The sequence below is a fragment of the Mytilus edulis genome, chromosome 2, assembly GCF_963676685.1.
Source record: "Mytilus edulis chromosome 2, xbMytEdul2.2, whole genome shotgun sequence".
NCBI classification, from domain to species: domain Eukaryota; kingdom Metazoa; phylum Mollusca; class Bivalvia; order Mytilida; family Mytilidae; genus Mytilus; species Mytilus edulis.
In genome coordinates, this window is record NC_092345.1 from 53,146,749 (window position 1) to 53,168,638 (window position 21,890).

General features: G+C 31.7%; 1 long non-coding RNA gene across 1 annotated transcript; it reads left to right on the top strand.

Moving 5' to 3' along the window:
* The first annotated feature begins 6,798 nt into the window (after nucleotides 1-6,798).
* LOC139510243 (uncharacterized) lies at nucleotides 6,799-15,478 on the top strand. The gene is made up of 4 exons (XR_011661856.1): nucleotides 6,799-6,869; nucleotides 12,413-12,487; nucleotides 14,079-14,207; nucleotides 15,392-15,478. It is a non-coding gene; the product is annotated as an uncharacterized lncRNA (long non-coding RNA).
* The last annotated feature ends 6,412 nt before the right edge of the window (nucleotides 15,479-21,890 follow it).

The following is a 21,890-nucleotide window of genomic DNA, read 5'->3' on the forward strand; positions in this document are numbered from 1 at the left end:
CGTTGCTTAAAATATGAACGTCATATAAATATTTCTCTCTACACTGGAATCTTTTGGAAAGAAAAAACTTTAAAGTCTATCAAAGCAAAAAAGGTGTGAGCACAAACCCAGTTTTGCCTAATCTCAATATAACAGACATAAGTTTTAACCTTCGTGAAAATGTGTAAAGATAATCTCATAACTATTTTTTTTTTTAAATTTAAGTCAATTATTTAAGAAACTATTTTTTTTAAACTTAAGTCAATTATTTAAGATGTTTTTAGAGTTTTGTTATTTCTGAAATGCATAAAGCGAGTTTTTGACAAATCGATTAGTATTTTCATCAGTACATTGAAAAACAATTCTGAATAATTTAGAAAAAAAAATGTTCTTTAACAGGCGCGTAGCTACGTTTACGTCAAAACGCCCGGGCGTACACTTGAATTTTGGTAAAAAGAATATTTTTATCTTAATACAATAAGAAGAACTGGTTAAAGTCAAATTATAAGCCTTGCATATCTTTCTTCAGTGGCTTGTATAATTGCAAATAAAAGTGACGAAATTTACTTTTCAATCAAAAGGTATCGTATTATTCATTTGTTCATTTTCTGTCAAAGTCTGAATCTACTGTGAATTCTATTTACTTTCCCTTTGTTTAAAGCTATTCATTACCTGTTGAGATTTGCATTTTTGTCGAGTCTGCAACTTTTTAGTGTAGAAAGCGAGACATAGCAATCCTAAATTCCGTCGGCAGCGTCAACATCTTGGTTCAGCATGTTGTGAAAAGTTTTTTTAGATATCAATGACTGTCAACTATTTATGAAATTTTCAGACAGTTGGATATATATTTAATTTTACCGTATTTACTGATGAAAGGAATTTCTTTTTGCAGTTAACAAGTAGATACAGTCTAGGGTTTTTTGCTACACATCAATTACATTGTCTAACCTTCATCGAATTTTATGAAACTTAATAGAAGCTTTTTTATGATTAATGTCTGAACCAAAATTTTAAAAGTGTTTTTGTTTTAATTTTTCAGTTTACGGACTTATCTTTTCGCAACTAACAAACGATCTGTTTAATACTTTAAATGATAATTTTTTAAACCTTCATAGATTGCCATGAAACTTTGGCAGAAGAAGATCATGAAAAAATATCTAAAGAAAATGTTTAATATTCTTAAATCCTGGAATAGACTGATAAATGGATTATTTTTTGCGGAAGCAATCATAAGCTTAGGCGAGATCTAGGGTTCAACGGAAACCTTTACGAATTTTCATAAGACACCCGAAAACTATCAAAATTAATTAGCTCATGTCCATTAACGAAATTTGCACATGAAAAGGGGTCTTGATTGAGTGATTGCTTTACCCCATGGCTCCTTTTAAACATATTTAGAGTAACTGGTTTGGACATTTTCTCTAAAACCAAATCAACACAATGAATGAATTAAACATAAAAGATAAACAAAATAGACATCGTTTAGGTTAGAAACAAATTTAATTCGCACTTGTTTCTGTCAATGTGGGGTTTACTATCCATACCAGTACAAAAAAAAAACACAAGGTAGCTAACGGAAATTTTCAATGTGTTCGCTTCAACCAATATTTTTTTTAATTTCCCTTGATTTTTTCACTAATAAAAGTACACCAGTCTGTCGGTAATTGATTTATCTTTACAATGAAACAACTTTCACGTACCTTGAGAATACCCCTCAAACAGAATAACACACTTCAGATGAGAATTATTGACCTTTTTCCAGACCATTGAATTTGTAAGGACTTAACTTCCGGTAAACGTAGGAAGTTAATATAACTGTGCAATCCCATTGGTTTAATTCATCTGGTTACCTGTTTATTTATACTAGTTACCAGTAACCAGAAAAATGTGACCAATGGGATTACACAGTTATATTAACTTCCTAAGTTAACCGGAAGTTAAGTCCTTACAAATTCAACGTGAAAGTTGTTTCATTGTAAAGATAAATCAATTACCGACAGACTGGTGTACTTTTATTTGTGAAAAAATCAAGGGAAATTAAAAAAATATTGGTTGAAGCGAACAAATTGAAAATTTCCGTTAGCTACCTTGTGTTTTTTTTGTACTGGTATGGATAGTAAACCCCACATTGACAGAAACAAGTGCCTGTGTTGAGATTATGTTATAGAAGAGGGACGAAAGATACCAGAGGGACATTCAAACTCCTGTATTGAAAATAAACCGACACCACCATGGCTAAAAATAAAAAGACAAACATATAAATAATAGTACAAACGAAAAAAACATAGAAAACTATAGACTATATATATCAAAACCTAGACAACTCCATTACCTTTTACGACTACAATGTTTAACATGATTGATACATGCAGTATTTTTCTAATATAGGATTTCGCTTATATTTTTTTTATAAATGAACTTTATCATATACTTTAAAGAAAAATGAAATAAAAAAATGGGATCATCGTTCATTTAAGCTCACAATCTGCCTCAGGAAGAAGCATACATTTTTGTTAATGTCTTTTTTTTTCTGGTGAATTAATAGGATAAATAGCGGTAATATCGAAATAAAAAAATAACCTAATTACAGAAATCGCTTAAATTTTACAATTATTTAGTTTATGTACAGCTTATTTGAAAACAATAATAAAAAATATAGGTCACCCATGAGTCAAAAAAAGATATTTTAAATTTAATGCCAAATATTGGCATTTTTGCTCCAAAGGGAGATAATTTGGAAGATTTTTCGATAATATATACATTTTAAAAGCCATCTGGGGCCAAACCGAATCGATTTTTAAGGTTGATTTTTGTACCATATCATAAAGTAATAACTAATAGTGTAATATATACAATTTTTTATGAAAAAATAAAGGTTTAATTTTTTGCTGAAATTTTTGTACCCAGGAGCCACCTAAAGAGAATAGAAGTAATGGTCTGAGGGTAAATTAAATTGAATGTATATAATATAAGTATAAGGCTTAAAATATTCCGCTATCGAAAAACACAAAAGTGCAAAAAGAAAAAAAAAACACTATTGCAACATACATAGAAACGAACTATTTGATTACAACTGCAAAATTCTTGACTTGGTACTTAAGAAAAATGGTGGGGTCAACCTAGTTTTATGGCTATCCAAACATCCCGCTTTTATTGCAATGTCAAAACACCGCACAAATAACATGATTAAGTGACAGAAATGCAGCACAAACAAACGCAAGAACGCCCACAAATGAATAATATAGTAGTAGTCTTTACAACATGTAAAACGTAGAATAACAATGAACATCTTCCATTCACGAAAACATAGACTCCACAAACACTGACAGTATTTGAGCAACGAATATATTACCATGTGATTCATACAAATATTTTCACAAAATTTGTCCAAACAATTATTAAGGTTATGACGTTATTGACGGTATTTAAAGGCTATTTGAAATAAAACCTGTGACAACGTCATAATTATTTGGACTAAAACAATAGATGGAAATTAATACGACTATACTGGAAAATAGGACAAATTCAAAATGTACCGAACACACAGAATTCAAACCACAGACGATAAGACATAACACAGTATCCCACCGAAACCACAACAGACTTCATAAATAAACACATGAACGTTGGATGCACAAATAACGAGACAAGTCGTATAGAAAAACAAAATCACATTCGTCAAAACAGTCATATTCGGTAAAATATCACGTTCGGCTCTTAGAGATATATGACGTGGTAAAAATGTCACGTGCAAGCTCAGACACAGACACATTGTGTGGATCAACCAATTCGTAATGGTATCCATAAAATGTACGTAGTGTCATTTTTGTTCACTCCTCATCATTACTCTGTTGGGTCAGTTTCTGTGTAACGAGTACACTCCTGTATATAAAGTCCGTATAGTGTAAACATGCACGAGAATAACGTATCAATTGAGATATGTAAACACCATACGGAGGATCAGAGGGTATGTTACTGTTGAGAAATGGGAAATTGATTATTAGGACGTTGAAATCATCCCGTTTATCATAGATTTAGTGTGAAGTCGTCCATGTGTATCAATACTGAGAAAGAGATCAAGTTATGAAGCAGTCTTCCTATTACAGTGTATTATATGTAGTATCCTTAATGTCAAGTGCACTTGGATAAATGAGATGGCTGAACTTTGGGTTATTCATTGATAGGACATCATCGATATAAATTATCTGAAAGTAAAGATTGAAGAATTTTGCAAGGTGCCTTTTCTTTTTGACTTTAACCCTTTAAAGATTAAGAAGGTTATGAATTACTTCTGCTTCATACGACAACAAAAACAAGTCGGTCAGAAGAGCTGTACTATTAAACCGATTTGAATACCAAATGTCTGTTGACACATTAATCCTCCAAACTCAACGAATATTTTGTCGATTCTAACATTACGTTCTTCAAACGCTTTGAGTACACACCCGTGGTAAAATATGAATATATTGTTTAGGCTGTTCCAATAGTATTCCCGCTTTTTTTTATCAATGAGCTACCAGACGCCATAGAACGATGACGTAAGAATATAAGCATTTTTCGGGAAAATACTCGCTTGTGAAACCGAAAATCATCACGAGGAAACATAAACAAACGATGCTTAAATGTGTTACAAGCCACTTTTTTTTATACATACAAGACATATAAGTAAAACCATATTTTGAATGCATCCAAAACTATCTAAATTCGTTATTGTAAACAGTTTAAGCATGTCACAAATTCAGTTTGATCCGTTCTATTGCCTCAATTCAATTGTGTGTTTATTTATGTGAACGGCAAATATTTGCCTTCACCTAGAGCGCTTCGATACAAATGAATTGCTGTTTTTGTCCCATTTGAATCGAAATAATTCATGGGGGCTTGAATATATCCCTTTATGCCGATATTTTACCCTCTCTATCGCTCAGGGTAATATATTCTAGCCCCCATGCATTATTTCTTAATTAAATAGTCCAGCAATTTGATAATATTATCTTCAGTGTATTTTCTGATAGAATCAGTGTGGTTCTTCTCAAAATGAGAATTATTATAACCCTAAACAAGAAATGTTTATCTACGAATAGATATAGAAAAAGCTCTGTTTAATGAGATGGTGGAGTTGATCTTTCAATAGAGCATTGGGAATAGTAGTGTAAAGCGTAGAACAAATCAAGGGTCTTAATGTTGCTGCAAAATTACAGAGATTGTGATTTAAGATTTAGCAGTCCATCTTTAAAATGTTTGAGAATCCACATGTACATCTGATGAACACCATTTGTAGAATATATCTCATTACAAGATTTTTGAAACCCATATGTTACTGTAGATAAAATAGACTAGTAGTCAGCACTGTTGAGCTGTCCTTCCGGCGATCATCCCATTTTTTTTGTGGGGTTCGTGTTGCTTAGTCTTTAGTCTTCTATGTTATATCTTATTTGTCTGTTTGTCTTTTTCTTTTTTAGCCATAGCGTTGTCAGCTTATTTTCTATGAGTTTGAATGTCCCCTGGTATTTTGTGCCCCTCTTTTAGATGTTTAGTCATGCAAACATCTTCATGATCCAGCTATGTATCTTTCTTAAAACTGAATTTTTTTAAAAATTTTTGTATCAATATTAGAAAAAAGATGTGGTATGATTGCCAATGAGAAAACTCTCCACAAGAGACCAAATGACACCGAAATTAACAATTATAGGTCACCATAGGGCCTTCAACAATGAGCAAAAGCCCATACCGCATAGTCAACTATTAAAGGCCCCGAAATGGCAATGTAAAACGATTCAAACGAGAAAACTAACGGCCTCGGTTATGTACACAAAATGAACGAAAACAAATATGTTGCACATAAACAAACGACAACCACTGCATTACAGACTCCTGACTTGGGATAGGCACATACATACAGAATGTGGCGGGGTTAAACAATTTAGCCTGATTCCAATCATCCCCCTAACATGTGACAGTGTTGTAACCGTACAACAACGTTAACAGAACAAACTATAAAAATCAGTTGGAAAAGTTTTAACTCATCAGATGGACACAAATACTACAAATATAAAAGTGACGTGGCCGGGTACTTGTACATCTCAACAACAAAATGACACTAAATACAGATCTTAGAGTACTTGCAGTTACTTACAGCTAGTTCAAAGTTCAGTGACGCTAGTTTTTCTTCGTTTCTTTGCATGTTATTACAAAAAAGAAAGGACAGATTTGTGAATTGTAGAATTTCATCCTTAGTAAATGGTGTTAAAGAATGTATAGGATTTTTAGTAGTGCTGTTTATTCCAAGCTCTTTTGTAGGACATTGCAAATAACGGTGTTCACACGCGAAGACAATACTATTTAAGGCTTTATTAGCTGGACCAACGACATATGTGTCATGCAAAGAGGAAAAAATCATCCACAACCTTTCGTTTTTATTGAATGGATTAGATACCCTTGTGCTGATAGTACATAGTAGTTTCTGAATGCGCTACGCCAAAGTAGTTTTCCTATTGACTTAAAAAAAAAAAGAAAATTTTTCCGATTCATTTGGAATTATAAGACTCGTTGGAAATTATTTTAACAAAACATGAAAATATTATTTTCGTTAATAATAGATTCAAAGGAAAGGTTTTTATTGTGATGTCCTAATACATTAAACTTTTTTGAAAACAAAGAGCAGCCAATCCATTACTTTAAGCAGAACGTATGTCCTCCTTAGGGAAAGTGGTTTATATTTGTCTTCGAGGCATGTATAAAAAATGGGTTATCTGACCGCAATAACACTTGGATTGGATTGATTTCTAAAAAAGTATAAAAATTCTATATTATATAAATGTGATTGTCGCATCGGCAGTAACATCTTATTCCCGATTGTTTGCAAATTATCTACAAGATATACAAAAGAAAAGGTAAGAATCAAATCTAAAGTTAATCATACCACATCTTCTTTTTTATATTGTATTGTAATAAAACGTTTAACATGTTTAATCTAATGTTAGCAACGAAATCTTTGTGTAATAAGTTTGATAAATTGATTCAAAGGAGTAGGGCCGATTTTGGCCTCAAATTTCAGGTTCATCTGACGAAAGATTTTGACCACTTTTTAAACACTTAAGTGTCTATTTTATTTGAATCAATTAGTTTATGTGAAAGATTTTAACTGATTTAGTCATAAAAAACGCACCGATTCAAGCTAAAATATGAAAAATCTACCAAATATGCCGAAAGATGTCTCTTTTCAGATGTTTTTTGTCAAAAATGAAAGTGGCCGCATCCGTGTTCATCCTCAACCTTTATATATGTTATGTATTATCATAAAATACAACTTACATTTCAATATTAAGGATGAACACGAATGCGGCCAATTTCGTTTTACACGAAAACCGTCTAAAATTTAACTAAAATGCTAGAATTGTGAAGATTTCAGTAATTTAGCATGACTTAATGCTGCTAGTACCCAATATATGTGCATTGTATAGTCAAAAACAGCCCATATTTATGTAGCAGAAGCATTTTACTGTTCAATAAATAACTAAAAGTTTACATTTTAACAATTTTGTAAAACAGCTATATTTTGGGGCCAAAAAGGGGTCTTACTGGACCTACTCCTTTGAGTTTCTTTTTTTTTAATATACATTTTTCGAGAATCAACGCTTATCACAGATGGTATCGTTTATGTTTCTTACGTCGTAACTACTACAGTCCCTTCCACTTTCATGAATGTGACCTACCGAATTAGGATATTGATCGGATTTGTTATAACATGAGCAACACGACGGGTGCCACATGTGGAGCAAGATCTGCTTACCCTCCCGGAATACCTGAGATCACCCTCAGTTTTTGGTGGGGTTCTCGTTGCTTATTCTTTAGTTTTCTATGTTGTGTCATGTGTACTATTGTTTGTCTTTTTCATTTTTAGCCATGGCATTGTCAGTTTATTTTCGATTTATGAGCTTGACTGTTCCTCTGGTATCTTTCGCCCCTCTTGTTTTTTCTGTTCACATATCGTTGTCAATATAAGTACCATTGATTCTTGTCAACAAGGTAATTCAATACTTAAAGAGTGTGTTCGTTTGGCTCTGGTTAAGACTGATGACTATCGTGATTATAGGTCTCGGGTTAGGTTCTGACTGAGTGCGCTGGAAATTTCAGTACATCTAAAGGGTGATATTCACCCTCCCTCACACTTCTCTGGCCAGACCGGGATTTTTTAACTAGAATGGGTACTATGGAGCCTCGATTGGTCAACGTAGTCCCCTATTTTGACCTTGAGATCAATCGTCTGTTATCTCTATCGTTTGTCTGTTTCCGCCGAGTGGCCCGGTGATTTTCTCCGAGAACTTCGGCTTCGTCCACCATAATATCAGACTTCCCTATGTCCTTGCACTGCCTTTGTGTTGGGTGGGGTTTAATTCTCCTTGTAAAATATTGTCGTAAATATACATTAGTGACACATCTACATTTATCACGATAAGGAGTGTACATGAATTCCACTGTACCCTCGCAGCTTTCGAGTTTTCTTTTTCGGATACCGGAAGAATTTACAAGTACTGTACATACATCAAGAGGGATAGTTTTAGTCGTAATGGGAGTTCCTATTGGAAATTGTCTTTTTTTACAGAAGTGAAACCTATAGGTTCACGACATTTTGCTGTAGAACCACCTTCGTAATAACAATCGAATCTCAGACTGGCCTTACAATGAGTAAACCTGAGTTATTTTAAAAATTATTTTTATTGATAAATTGAAATTCTTTTATATAAACGTTTAACATTTATTACGTTAGCACTGTTTGCATACTAAAATACTTGGTTTGTGCCTTAATTTATAAGAGTGCTCTTACAGCGCCTTTTATCTAGTCGTTATATATCAAACATGGCATACCGATTTCATTGTGTATACAGCCTGTTGGTACAGTTAATTTCATATTGCCAATAATATCAGCTAATGTAATGTATGTTATATTTGAAACAAACAAAAAACTGTATCGAAAAAATGGTCTGTTCAACAATTCCTGTGAAATTTGCAAATCAAATTTTGAGTAGCTTCAAAACTGTGAATCTAGAAAACAAAATAAACAGCTGCGCCATGAGCGCATGATACGCCCGACGTCTGGTGTGAAAGTTTAATACAATAGGCATAAATAATTTCTGAGAAAGTTTTAAGCAATAACCAATAAACCATATATTGTTTTTGAGATACAGCGGGACATGTGAAACCTTCTAATTTTTTTTTGTTACAAAAAACTAAATATCACTAAAATAAAATTTTGATTCAAAACCAAAAAGTATGCAGATCTTTAGATTAATATAACAAAGAAGTGTGTAAAGTTTTAAGCAATAATCATAAATTGTTTTTGAGATACCACACGACATGTAAAATAAACCTCCCCCTTTTTTACAAAATACTCAATAACTCAAAAATAAACTTTTGAATCATCACCAAAAAGTATACAGATCTTAAGATTGATATAACAAAGAAGTGTGTAAAGTTTAAGCAATAACCATAAATCATTTTTGAGATACGGCGTGACATGTAAAAAAAACCTCCCCCTTTTTTACAAAATACTCAACAACTCAAAAATGAAATTTTGAATCATCACCAAAAAGTATACAGATCTTAAAATTAATATAACTAAGAAGTGTGTAAAGTTTTAAGCAATAATCAAAAATCGTTTTTGAGATACGGTGCGACATGGGGAAAAAAACCACACCCCTGTTTTAGTTACAAAGTGCAGTAACTCAAAAAGTTTCAATTATACCAAAAAGTATACAGATCATTTGACCATCATAAGAAACAACTGTATTGAGTTTCATGAAATTTGGATAAGTCGTTCTCAAGTTACGGTGCGACATGTTTACGCCGGACAGACAGACGGACGGACAGACGGACGCAGGATATTTGTATACCATAATACGTCCCGTCAAATTTGACGGGCGTATAAAGAATCAATCATGTTTTTCTCTGTTGGTTGTATACTGACGGACTTAAGAAATGCAGCTCTTTTTTTTCTCATCCAATCATGACTTGTATTCATTTCATTGCTTATCATGCTTCTCGTAAATCAATACCTGAATTTCCTAAGACAATCAAACATATGGGGAATTTTTACGTCACACTAGCTTCCTGACGCGAAATTAGAATCGCAAACATAATTCTGTTGTTCATTTTGTCTTTGTTAAACATGTCCTTGAATCCATTGCCAAGTTTTAATCAGTAAAAAGTTTGTTTTTTTTATTTTTCACGACTGAGAAATAAAAATTAAAGTCCGTAGACATTTACAGACAGAATTAAGTGCACGTATTTTTTAGAACAATTTCGAGCTATAAAATTACTTTTCAATCCCTGAAACTGCAGAGTAGTTAGTCATAACTCGTAAGTGACCACTTATGTTCCCGGTCAACCTGTTGTTTAACGTTACGTCATTTCAATCAAATTAGGCAAATGCATTTGCAACACATTATAACGGCTACAACGCCAGTTTGTTTTCCAAGTCGTTGGATGTCATGGCAGGCAAATTTACATCATCAATGTTTCTCGTTAGCTGAGATCAGGCATGGGGTAATCGTAATCAGCTGTAATCGATTACATTTTGCAGTGTAATCATATGTAATCAGTAATCATGCCATTTCTGATTACAAGTAATCATAATGTAATCGATTACATTGCAAAAAACAGGTGTAATCATGATTACTTTTAGATTACTTTAAGATTACATTCATATGATTACTTGCTGATTACAAATCTTGTATATATATGAAAATAGTTTTTGATAGACAATATGAAAATAAGAAAATGTAAAGCTTGAATGAAACTGGTATTCACAATGATGGGACCTTGTTTAATGTGATAAATTGTATCATCTATATAACAAATTTGGATAACCAAGTGTTTTATTTTGTTAACAGTTTACTAAAGGAAATTGCCTCTCCAATATTTTGTTGTGAGATTAAGCTCCTATGATACAAGAATATGCCTTGAAAGCATTTTTTTCCTTGATTGAAAACTTCTGATATTAACTCCAATTTCATATAAATTTAACCAATATTTTTACATAACTACATTGAAATTCAAATGCAGAAAACATTTAGTTCCAATTTTACTTCAATGGTCGACATAAATATATGAGCTCACTTAATTCAAAATGGAAGTTAAAACCAGATTTCATTTATTGACAAATTGAATAAATTTTGTTTTCCTTAAATTCGTGTATAATATGTGCTTTCTAATTTTTATTCTTTATTAACTTTGAGCCTTACGGCTCATCAGTACAAATAGGTACATGTACAGTGTATACATATGGCATAATATCAAACAATATGCATAGTAAACAACAGGTGACGTCATAAGTTTCATTAGGACAAAATGTATTTTATTAAAATAAACTGCTTCTTAATTTAAAGAGAAATGTATATACTTTCCTAAGTTACAAAGCTGTTTTGGTGTTTTCACCTGACAATAATTATTAATTAGATCAAGTATTAAAAAATTTCAAACAAAATAATGACAATCAACCACTTTTAACTTTATTGATATTGTTATTAAGACAATAAAATTTTAATACCCAAGCTCACCTATTGTTTGTTAAAAAAAATGGAAATGGTGATTAACACCTGTAAAAACATTAATGGATGTGTCAATTATGTCCCAACAGACAATAAAACTATACTTAATTAATTTTTCCTTATTTGTTCAGGTTTTTTGTTAATTAGGCAGTTGGTTAAAATTTGTAGAAAAAAGATAAAGTTATATCTTTTACATGGAGAAAGGACATGCATTTGTCTGTAATAGCTATTTTATCAAATAATACATGTTACACTGTACTTGTCTATAAATTCTTTTAATTAAGATGAATAATTTAAGGCTTTTAAAAAAATCACCAAAATTAGCTTTTTTGTGAGGATAAAAATTTATGAAAAAAACTTTGATATTGCAATATACAATGTAATCATAAGTAATCTAAAGTAATCATGATTACTTTAAAGAAAAGTAATCTAATGTAATGGATTACATATGAAAAAGGGTGTAATTGTAATGTAATCGATTACATTTTATTAGCAAAGTAATTGTAATTTAATCGATTACATTTTAAAGTAATCGACCCCATCCCTGGCTGAGATGCCATATTATCCACAAATCCTGCAAAAACAGACTGAAATGGGTGGAAATGAGCAAAATCAGAAGGGAAAAAACTTGACTAAAACATTCCCAACAGTATTCGTTTACCTTTTTGACAATCGTTTTGACAGCTGGCTTTGCCTTTGACGATTGATACGACTAATCAGGAATAAAAAACCACGATATAAGTACATGCCACCTTGATTTAAACATTAAGCCCGACGTAATTTATTCAACTTTGGAATTTAAAACTTACCATATACCAATATGAAAAAAAAGACATATAGAGTTGAAACAAAAACAGTGAAAATAAAGAAATATTTTATATTTATAGGACTGAATCAACTGATCATGAAGCAAGGACATATACTATTTGTTGTTGGTCTATTAATGGTATTATGTGGAACATGTAAGTTACAATTATTAAAAAAAATGCATGTTCATTTATAAAAGATAAAAAAAGTTGCATGGTCATTTAAAAAAGATATTATATTCATATCATAGTGATATACATGTTATATCAAATATGTAATTAGAACATGTAAAATATAAATTAAAAAAAAAGAACAAGATTAAGAATCCTCAGTTTATCTTATATTTATACTATTAAACGAGAAGACCTCATTTTGTGTGTCGCTTCTCTTCTTTCCACAATACATTAATCAACACGCCTCTGTGTCCTATAGTTACAGTGCATAGTCGCATTTGTCATCCATTCATATGATTATTCAGATTGAGTTATTTTGGGAGAAAAACGAGAAAAAAGGCATCCGGATATTGTCCCGTCATTGAACGAAATTTTAAGTCAGATTATACTTCCGGTTTACGTTTTTCTGTATACTTTGAACATACATATCCTACGAATAAAGTGTATTTTCAGAATTCTATCTGCTATCATTTTCAAGTTTACTATATCCACGGTGGTCACAGAGTTTATAAAAAAGAGAGGGTCTGTATACTATATCCCAAACTATTATGTATTTAGCAAGGCTTTTCACCTCAAATTTGAATCCCTTATTACATGAATCTTTTCAATTAACTAAAACTTTGGATTCTAGTGGCTCCTATTCATGGTTCACTTTTGCAAAAGATATTCTTTCTGAATCTAACATTGATATAGATAGACTAAAAACCTGTGATAATTTAAAACAATTAAAAAATATTAAAAGCTATATGAAAAGCGACACACAAAATGAGGTGTTGATTAATGTATTGTAGAAAGAAGAGAAGCGACACACAAAATGAGGTCTTCTCGTTTAATAGTATAGATAAGAGTACTCGGGGACAGCACAATAATTATCGGATTGACAGAGACTCTCTCTATAATATAGCAGTGATCGCCTATGAGAAGAAACTTGAAATTGATAGTTAATAGCAAATGCACTTTATTTATAGGATACGTATGTTCATAGTATACAGAAACGCGAAAATAATGGAATTTAACAGAAAGAAATAAATAACAGACTTGTGGAAACAAGGGAGAGGGCTGAAACTGTTTCCAAGTGCCTATGAATTTTGATACCTTATCTGAAATTCTCCATACATGAACTCTTTTTGCCAAAATTTTCCCTACAACAGTATACATACTTTCAACCAAGCTCTAAATTCCCGCGATTTTGCGGGTGTGTTCTAGTACTCTTTAATTGAAGATACTTCTTGAATTTGTAATACAAAGCCGAAGACAGAGAAGACATGGCACAGTTAGTTGTTTATATGTCTGTTGTTTTGACAAAACTGAATGAGCAACACAAACAGACATTATAAGTGTATGTGGCAATAGTTCGGATCCAGCAGACACAACTGTGTAAACCTACATCTAGACATTTAGCGACACTGATTTGACAATTCATACAAACAATATTACGTATTTTGTAAATTGATGAAAAACATATTAATACACAAAAGAGATGACTCTTCAAATTCTAATGTTTCTATATCTGTAAATGAATTTCAATTTCTTCATTGTCATCGTATTTCACTGAACATTGTAACCGTTGTAGGTTCTGCATGCCGTTGTGGAGACCATGGAGGTCAATGTGGACGTACATTTTGTCCGATTGCATTTGGATTCTATAAAGATTACAGACAACATGCCGACTGTCATTACGCAGAGTTCTGTTGTCTTCCTAGTACGTATATATAGCTTGTATTATCTAGTCGTTAATGTGATTATTCTGTTACATACATCAAAATGGTTGAGAAGTTGTAACATGGTTGATAAGATACATGTTAAAGTTGATAAAAAAATATCGCAAAACCAATACTATGAATTTATTATTATTCGTTGTAAACCAATTTTAGTACATTTCGTGGGTTGAGATGAACCAAGAATTTACGTTCTGGTAACGAACTGCAAACTCTCTATAGGGTTGTGTGCAGATTTTGTCTAAAATGAAATATACACGAACGTGCAGGTTTTCGTCAATCCATAAAAATTGTGGAATAGTACTTGCATATGTTCGACGTAAGAATTATCTTTGCTCTTTGCTAATTTCCGTAGTGTCAATGAAATGATATTTTTAAAAGTATATTGTCATGTTGGTATCCTGGTACCTTTGATAATTATTTGGTACTTTTCAAATTTTATATTCATATCTTTTAAAAGCACAATAAATCCATTTTGTTTCCTTTTCTTAATCCTTTAATGTTATTTGCCAATAAACAATAATAACCTCTATCACCTCTATTGGTCCAGTTTACGTTAATTTAACATGTACTAAGATTGTCGAAAATCAAGGTTTCACGTACACGTATCGAAACTAAGCAACACAGTAGACATAACAATAATTCATACAGACAACACACAATAGATTCGATTGTTAACGCCTAACAATTGTTAGCAATGTGCATGGTACTTTCTTGGGGCTCAATTTAACAACAAAGAAAAAGCATTGGAAACCTTTTAAAATGTCTGAAAAATATTTATTAGTAGATTTAAAGACGTTTTCTGATTTTTTAGTAAGATTTTTAACAGAATCATACCTCTAGGATCAATTTATCACCTTTTGTATGTTCATTGTTCCTTTCCCTTATACTTTTGGTATTTTGTATGATTTTGATACATGAACTTAATTTATCCGATGGCATGCATGTTATAAAAGTAGGACGAAAGATACCAGGGGGACAATTAAACTTATCAGATGCTTGCTTATTTTTCTGTGTAGCCAAGATAAGCTTAACTTTCCGGTACGAAAACTCATAAAGATATTATCGTGCATCAAATTTATTGTTAACAATATAATAAAATTGATAAAGCACCATGTTCTATATTATATAATATATATTATGAATGTACTTGTTTCTTTTTTCCCAGGAAACTCGGGGTGTTAGTTATTGAAGTATACGAAACCAATGTATGCTTAAAGATATGACATTACAATAAATAATGTACATTTCGAAATATTGTTTATCATTCAACGCATGAGCTCATTGTTAACATGTTGGTTGGTTTTTTTTTTTCACTTAAAAAAAATCAGTCCATTCGACATATCGGTATTGAATAACCAAGATTTATACGATGGCGACAAAAACATATGGGACAAATACTCAAACAATGAAGTTCATACACATAGTAACAATACTTTGGTTTGTTTTTAAATACTTAGGCTTTTTTACCTCAGGAATAGATTACCTTGGCAGCATTTGGTAAAACTTTTATGAATTTTTGTTCCTCAATGCTCTTCAACTTTGATTTTTAACAACATTTCCATGCATTACACACAATTTATGAACTTTAAATTGTTATTTATCCCATTGTTGAAAAAACAGTTGTTTAGCTTTTGAAATTTATAAACCAGTTGTTATACGGTCTAAGATATAAAATGCCTTTCAATTCAGCTATGTCGACAAACTTCTTCGAAAAAATAACATTAAAAAAAATTAAGGCGAGTAAATGAAATCAATTCTTATATCAAACAAACATGCCTTTGCTATTTATAAAACTGTTTTAAATAGACATTAGGGACAAAACATCAATACTGGTCATTTGATAGCTATGATTTCTAGAAGAAACATAATCAGATGTATTTATTATCTAGAACAAAAAGTATCTTAAACGGCAAAAATATTAGAGCATCAAGCAACCACCCTTTCCTCCCCAAAACAAAAACACCATAAATTACAAACATAATTTAAATAAAACTACGGATAATGATTTTTTTAGTGCTTCTGTAACTAAAGCGTATCTTTGTATTTGCATTGATTGGAAAAAAGCATTTTTTTAAAAATAGAAATGAGCATTCTACAACATAATTTTATCTGTGAACTGTGATTCTTATATTTCCGTCGAATGCGTTTGATGTTTCTTTACTTTTTAATTGAACTTGATAAACAGAAAGAATACAGAACATACAATGCAAACATGCTAATCAGAACATACACGCAAAAATCAATACATTGCACACATCATTATCAGGACATACCATGCAAAAATCATAATCGGAACATACAACATGTACAATACAAACATCACAAACAAAAATTGCAGTGTTAATGATTCTAATTTGTTTTTGCCGATACATAACTTGGAGAAATCAATACAAAAAAATATTTTTTAGAATTGTTATATGTTTTTCATCTTTTTTTTATTATGTTCCTACAGTGATTTCTGTTTTCTTACACTTTCTTCATTTTTATGCATTAAAAGCAAATGAAAAGACAAAAAAGTTTAAAAAAAAAGATAAAAAAAAAAAAAAAAAAAAAAAAAAAAAAAACACAAGCAAACAGAACTAAAGGCTGGATAATACAGACTTCACTGGTGGTAATTACAGGTTCTCCAGGAGGCTAAACAGATCCTGAAAACATACAAAAATTAAAATCACAAAAATACTGAACTCCGAGGAAAATTCAAAACGGAAAGTCCCTAATCAAATGGCAAAATCAAATAATAAAAAACATCAAACGAATGGACAACAACTGTCATATTCCTGACTTGGTACAGGCATTTTCAAATGTCGAAAATGGTAGATTGAATCTGGTTTTATAGCGCCAAACCTCTAACTTGTATGACAGTCGCATCAAATTCCATTATATTTACAACGATGCGTGAACAAAGCAAACACAATAAATAAATATTCAAAATATTGGTACAGCAGTCATCACTGTGGCAAAACTTTTGGGAGTTTCTTGGTTCTTAATGCTCTTCAAATCTTAAATTACAATTAATTTTTGAAATATTAAGGCTTTTCTACCTCAGGAATAGATTACATTAGCTATATTTTGGCAAAACTTTTAGGAATTTTTGGTCCTCAATGCTCTTCAACTTCGTACTCTATTTGGCCTTTTAAACATATTTTGATTCGAGCGTCACTGGTGAATCTTTTGTGACGAAACGCGCGTCTGGCGCAAATATCAAATTTTAACCCTGGAATCTATCATGAGTTTATTCACAATTTTAAAACAAACAAATATTTAACAAAAAAGCACAAAAAGCATCTATCAAATTTTAAAAAAACCACATGCATTTCTTCGCGTGTTTGACGTCATAAAATGTAAACGTCACATATAGAAATATAATATGAAAAGTCTTTTTGGTTTAACATCAACAAGATTTTTCAGTTTATTAATTATTATTTATTAAGTATAGCCGTCGTCCAATGCTATTTCCGTGGCATGCAAGTTCCATGTCACCAGATGCACAACTTTTTTAGAATGGGTTGAACAACTACATATCTGTATTTGATTTAACTGTTGAGATGATACGCTGGAAAAATAATTTTGTGTGTTGCCTGATGTCGGCCGTATTGTCATTTAGGAATATGAGAATAATCAGATTTGTTTCTGGTTTTTGCTATCGACACATGGCCATCATCAACTATAACCTTGAAGTACCATCTTGGCGGAGAAGTTTCCCAAATACCATTGTCGTCTGAATACAACGATTAAATATCTATTTTGTGTATATCAATAACCAAAACGCAATTTGTTCGGCTGACTGGCTTTACTTTGCATACCTTCACCAGTCCAGTAGTCAGCACTTCGGTGTTGACATAAATATCAATAATGGAATTTTTCGAAAAACTAAGAATTTTCTTATCCCAGGCATTAACTTAGCCGTATTTGGCACAACTTTTTGGAATTTTGGATCGTCAATGTTCTTCAACTTTGTACTTTTTTGGCTATTTTGATATGAGCGTCACTGATGAGTCTTATGTCGACGAAACGCGCGTATGGCGGTTTTAATTACAAGCCTGGCACATTTGATAACTATGTACACCACTGGGTCGATACCACTAATGGTGGACGTTTCGTCCCCGAGGATATCGCTAGCCTAGTAGTCAGCGTTTCGGTGTTGACATGAGTATAAATTAATTAGTAATTTTTATAAATATACTGTTTGCAAAAGTATGAATTATTAAAAAAAAACTAAAAATTTTCTTATCCCAGGCATAGATAACCTTAGCCTTATTTGGCACTTTTTGTAATTTTGGGTCAACAATGCTCTTCAACTTTGTACTTGTTTGGCTTTACAACTATTTTGATCTGAGCATCACTGATGAGTCTGATGTAGACGAAACGCGCGTCTGGCGTAATAAATTATAAACCTGGTACCATCGATAACTATTTACGTTATTTACCTCAACAAAGCAAATGCGGAATATATCTAAAGAGTGTAAAATCGTATTTGGTCTGCTATGGATTGGAATACCTTTGTTATTGTTAAGACATATGGGGAAGTATTTAGTTTTGTAGCGCCGACCGTTTATTAAGTTTACCAATTTCAAAGCAATGAATAAAAACTGGTGTAAAATATATTCCGTTTATTATAACAGAAATAAATGTGAAATGTATTGTTCAATTATTTATAAAATAACTAATCTGTGAAGTTATATATATTTTGAAGTTCTTTTCTAAAAGCAGCTGATCGTTGGCAATCCAAATTTGAAACTCGCCTATAGTCGACAAAGTTTACAATGTGAATACACATTGATACTCAAAAATAGATATTCCCTATATAGCTACTTCCGGTTAACGGTTACAATGTAAACATGGACGCTGTGTAGCAAAAGACTACAATTGTTATAAATGAATGTGTAAAAGGTAATTCCATACAACTTTAACATATATAAATAAAGGCAACAGTAGTATACCGCTGTTCAAACTCATAAATCCACGGACAAAAAAACAAAATCGGGGTAACAAACTAAAACTGAGGGAAACGCATTAAATATAAGAGGAGAACAACGAAACAACACTACAATGTAACACACACAGAAACGGACCAAGCAACAGAAAAATTTCAAAAAAGATTTGTTATGCGGTTCCTATGAAAATTACTCCGCATAACATCTGAGTCGCGAATGACAACATAAAATGTGCTACGAACTCTCGGTAAAATCATTACAAAAATATTGCGGGAATTATATGAAATACAAAAATAAACTGCACAAACTATTTGCATTAAACAACGTAATAACTTCTATCACGAAAGTAAATTAAGTTAAATAGCTTTGGCACAACAAGTTTCAATTTTTATGAATGGTGAATGCAACAATGGGAGACTGTCAGAGTCAGAACAAGATGATATATTGTGACGCAACCTTGATCTTCTAAATTCACATCAGTCAATTCATTATCCAACGAAAATGGCCAGTTAAAGTGTCTCGATTATTTCATTTGTTGGTTCATATTTATGTCCTCCGAGTCTATTTTAATTCGTCGGAAGATGACAAGGATAAAACTGTGTAATGTTCTGTTTGTTGATGGTTCTGTTGTCTTAATATTTCTCCCTGATACCGCTCTAAATTATCATCCTTTAACATAAATAACTCAATATCAACAACAGCGTTCATTTTTACACCTGAAAAAGTAGAGCTCAGCAAAAAAGTGTGAAATTTATCGTAAGTCTAAAATATTCCTTAACAATTCAGCCAAATATTTTTATCGTAAGATTAATTTTATACTTATATAAAGGTCTTAAGATTGATTTTTAAAAGGTCTTCTGTTTTTCATCTACAAAAAGTAGGAAATTTTTAAAAATATCAGCCTGTTATTAATTAATCCAGTCAATGTAAGTGAAATTTGGCCCAAACTTAAACAAATAGCAACAGAAACAAATTTGAGAGGTGTAAATGTCCTTTATAAAATATCAAAAGTCCTAAGAAATTGAAGTCGTTCAAGACACATTTTTTTTTAAATTTTATTGAAAAATCACTGAAAACTGGATTTGTTGCATGTAATGAAATTATGAATAAAATATTCAAATGATATGATTTCAAATAGATGTAACTTCTTAAATCATGCCATTTAAGCGAATTAAAAGGCATTTGACCAAACCAAGCCATTTTTGGGGTAAAAATTGGTGATTTGTTAAAAACTGGATATGTTGTATATATTGGAATTATGAATAAAATCTTCAAATGATATGACTTCAAATATTAATAACCTCTTAAATCGCCATATCAGCGAATTATAAGGTCAATCCATTTTTGGGGTAAAATTTGGTGATTTTGAAAAAAGAATTGCTGTAAACTGGATTTGTTGTAAATTATGAAAATAATCTGCAAATGATATGCGTTCAAATAGTAATAACTTGTTATATCATTACATATAAGCAAATCAAAAGGCATAAGACCAAGTCAAGCCATTTTGGTAAACAAAATTGGTGATTTTGTAAAAAAACATTGCAAATTGGTATTTTTTTTAGGTGTTATGAAATTCAGAAGCAAATTTTATTATAACAGCATATCATTGTAATATTTAAACACGGCTAATCAAAGTCAAGAAACTGTTCAATGGTTTTTATTAAATTATGTTGTTCAAATAAAAAAATATTTCATATCATCTTGTATCAGATTTTAAGTTGGTAGAATGTTCTTAAGAGAATGGAATTTGACAGCATTGGTTATAGGCGGCAGAGTGTGTTCCTGTACGTAAATATTCCCAACTAGAACATTGGGAGGGAAATTTCCTATATCTGAGAAGATCCAAACTTTCTAACTCTAATCCTCTATACAGATGAAGAAATATTTCCTCACCCGCTTTTGCTATTTCGTCATGATTCGAGTCGTTCAAAAATGTCATGGCTTTCTCTTGCAGGTAATGTGAAGACATGATTTTTTCTCTCAGAACAGCACCCTTTAATACCGTGTCCAAAAATATGGGACATGGTGTCACAGCCAGTGAATGCATGAATTACAGGCAAAATGTTGCAGATAGTATTCCCTCATTCTTAGAGTGTTTAATTAGGCTTAGATTTGAAGTATATGTTATGATGCTCGGATTGTGACCTAAAACAAGAGTATCACTAGCAAATCGGTGTCTTCTATAACTATTACCTGACTATTAAGCGCATGTTGAACAGCTGTGTTGACGATGGTTACATCGACAGCATTAGGCGCATTTACTACCTTATAATTACAATCGTGTAATTTCAATCAATATCTGTTTGTTGTACGCATTGGATAAGAAAACCTCCTTTTTCGACCTACATGGCATATCAGCATGAAATTCCACCTTTGGAGTCAATATTTCTTTTGTACGGCGTATATGTGTTACATCTTTCAAGGTTGGTGTATCAGGATAACCATCAAAAACCTTGGTTGCATCTGAATAGTGACCAAGCAACAGACAAAATCCCAAGAGAATAACATATATAACATCAAAACCAAATACATGAATTTGGGATAGACAAGTACAGTGACACGTCTTATCGCAATGTGAATTTACACTCAAAAATAAGAGAAAACAAACGACGCAACGTTAAAATCTAACACATAAAGAAACGAACTATAACATGTTCTATGTTTATTTCAGTAGCTTCACTTTTTACCAAATTCCAAAATGAGTCAGAAAGTACAGATTTATGCGATTCT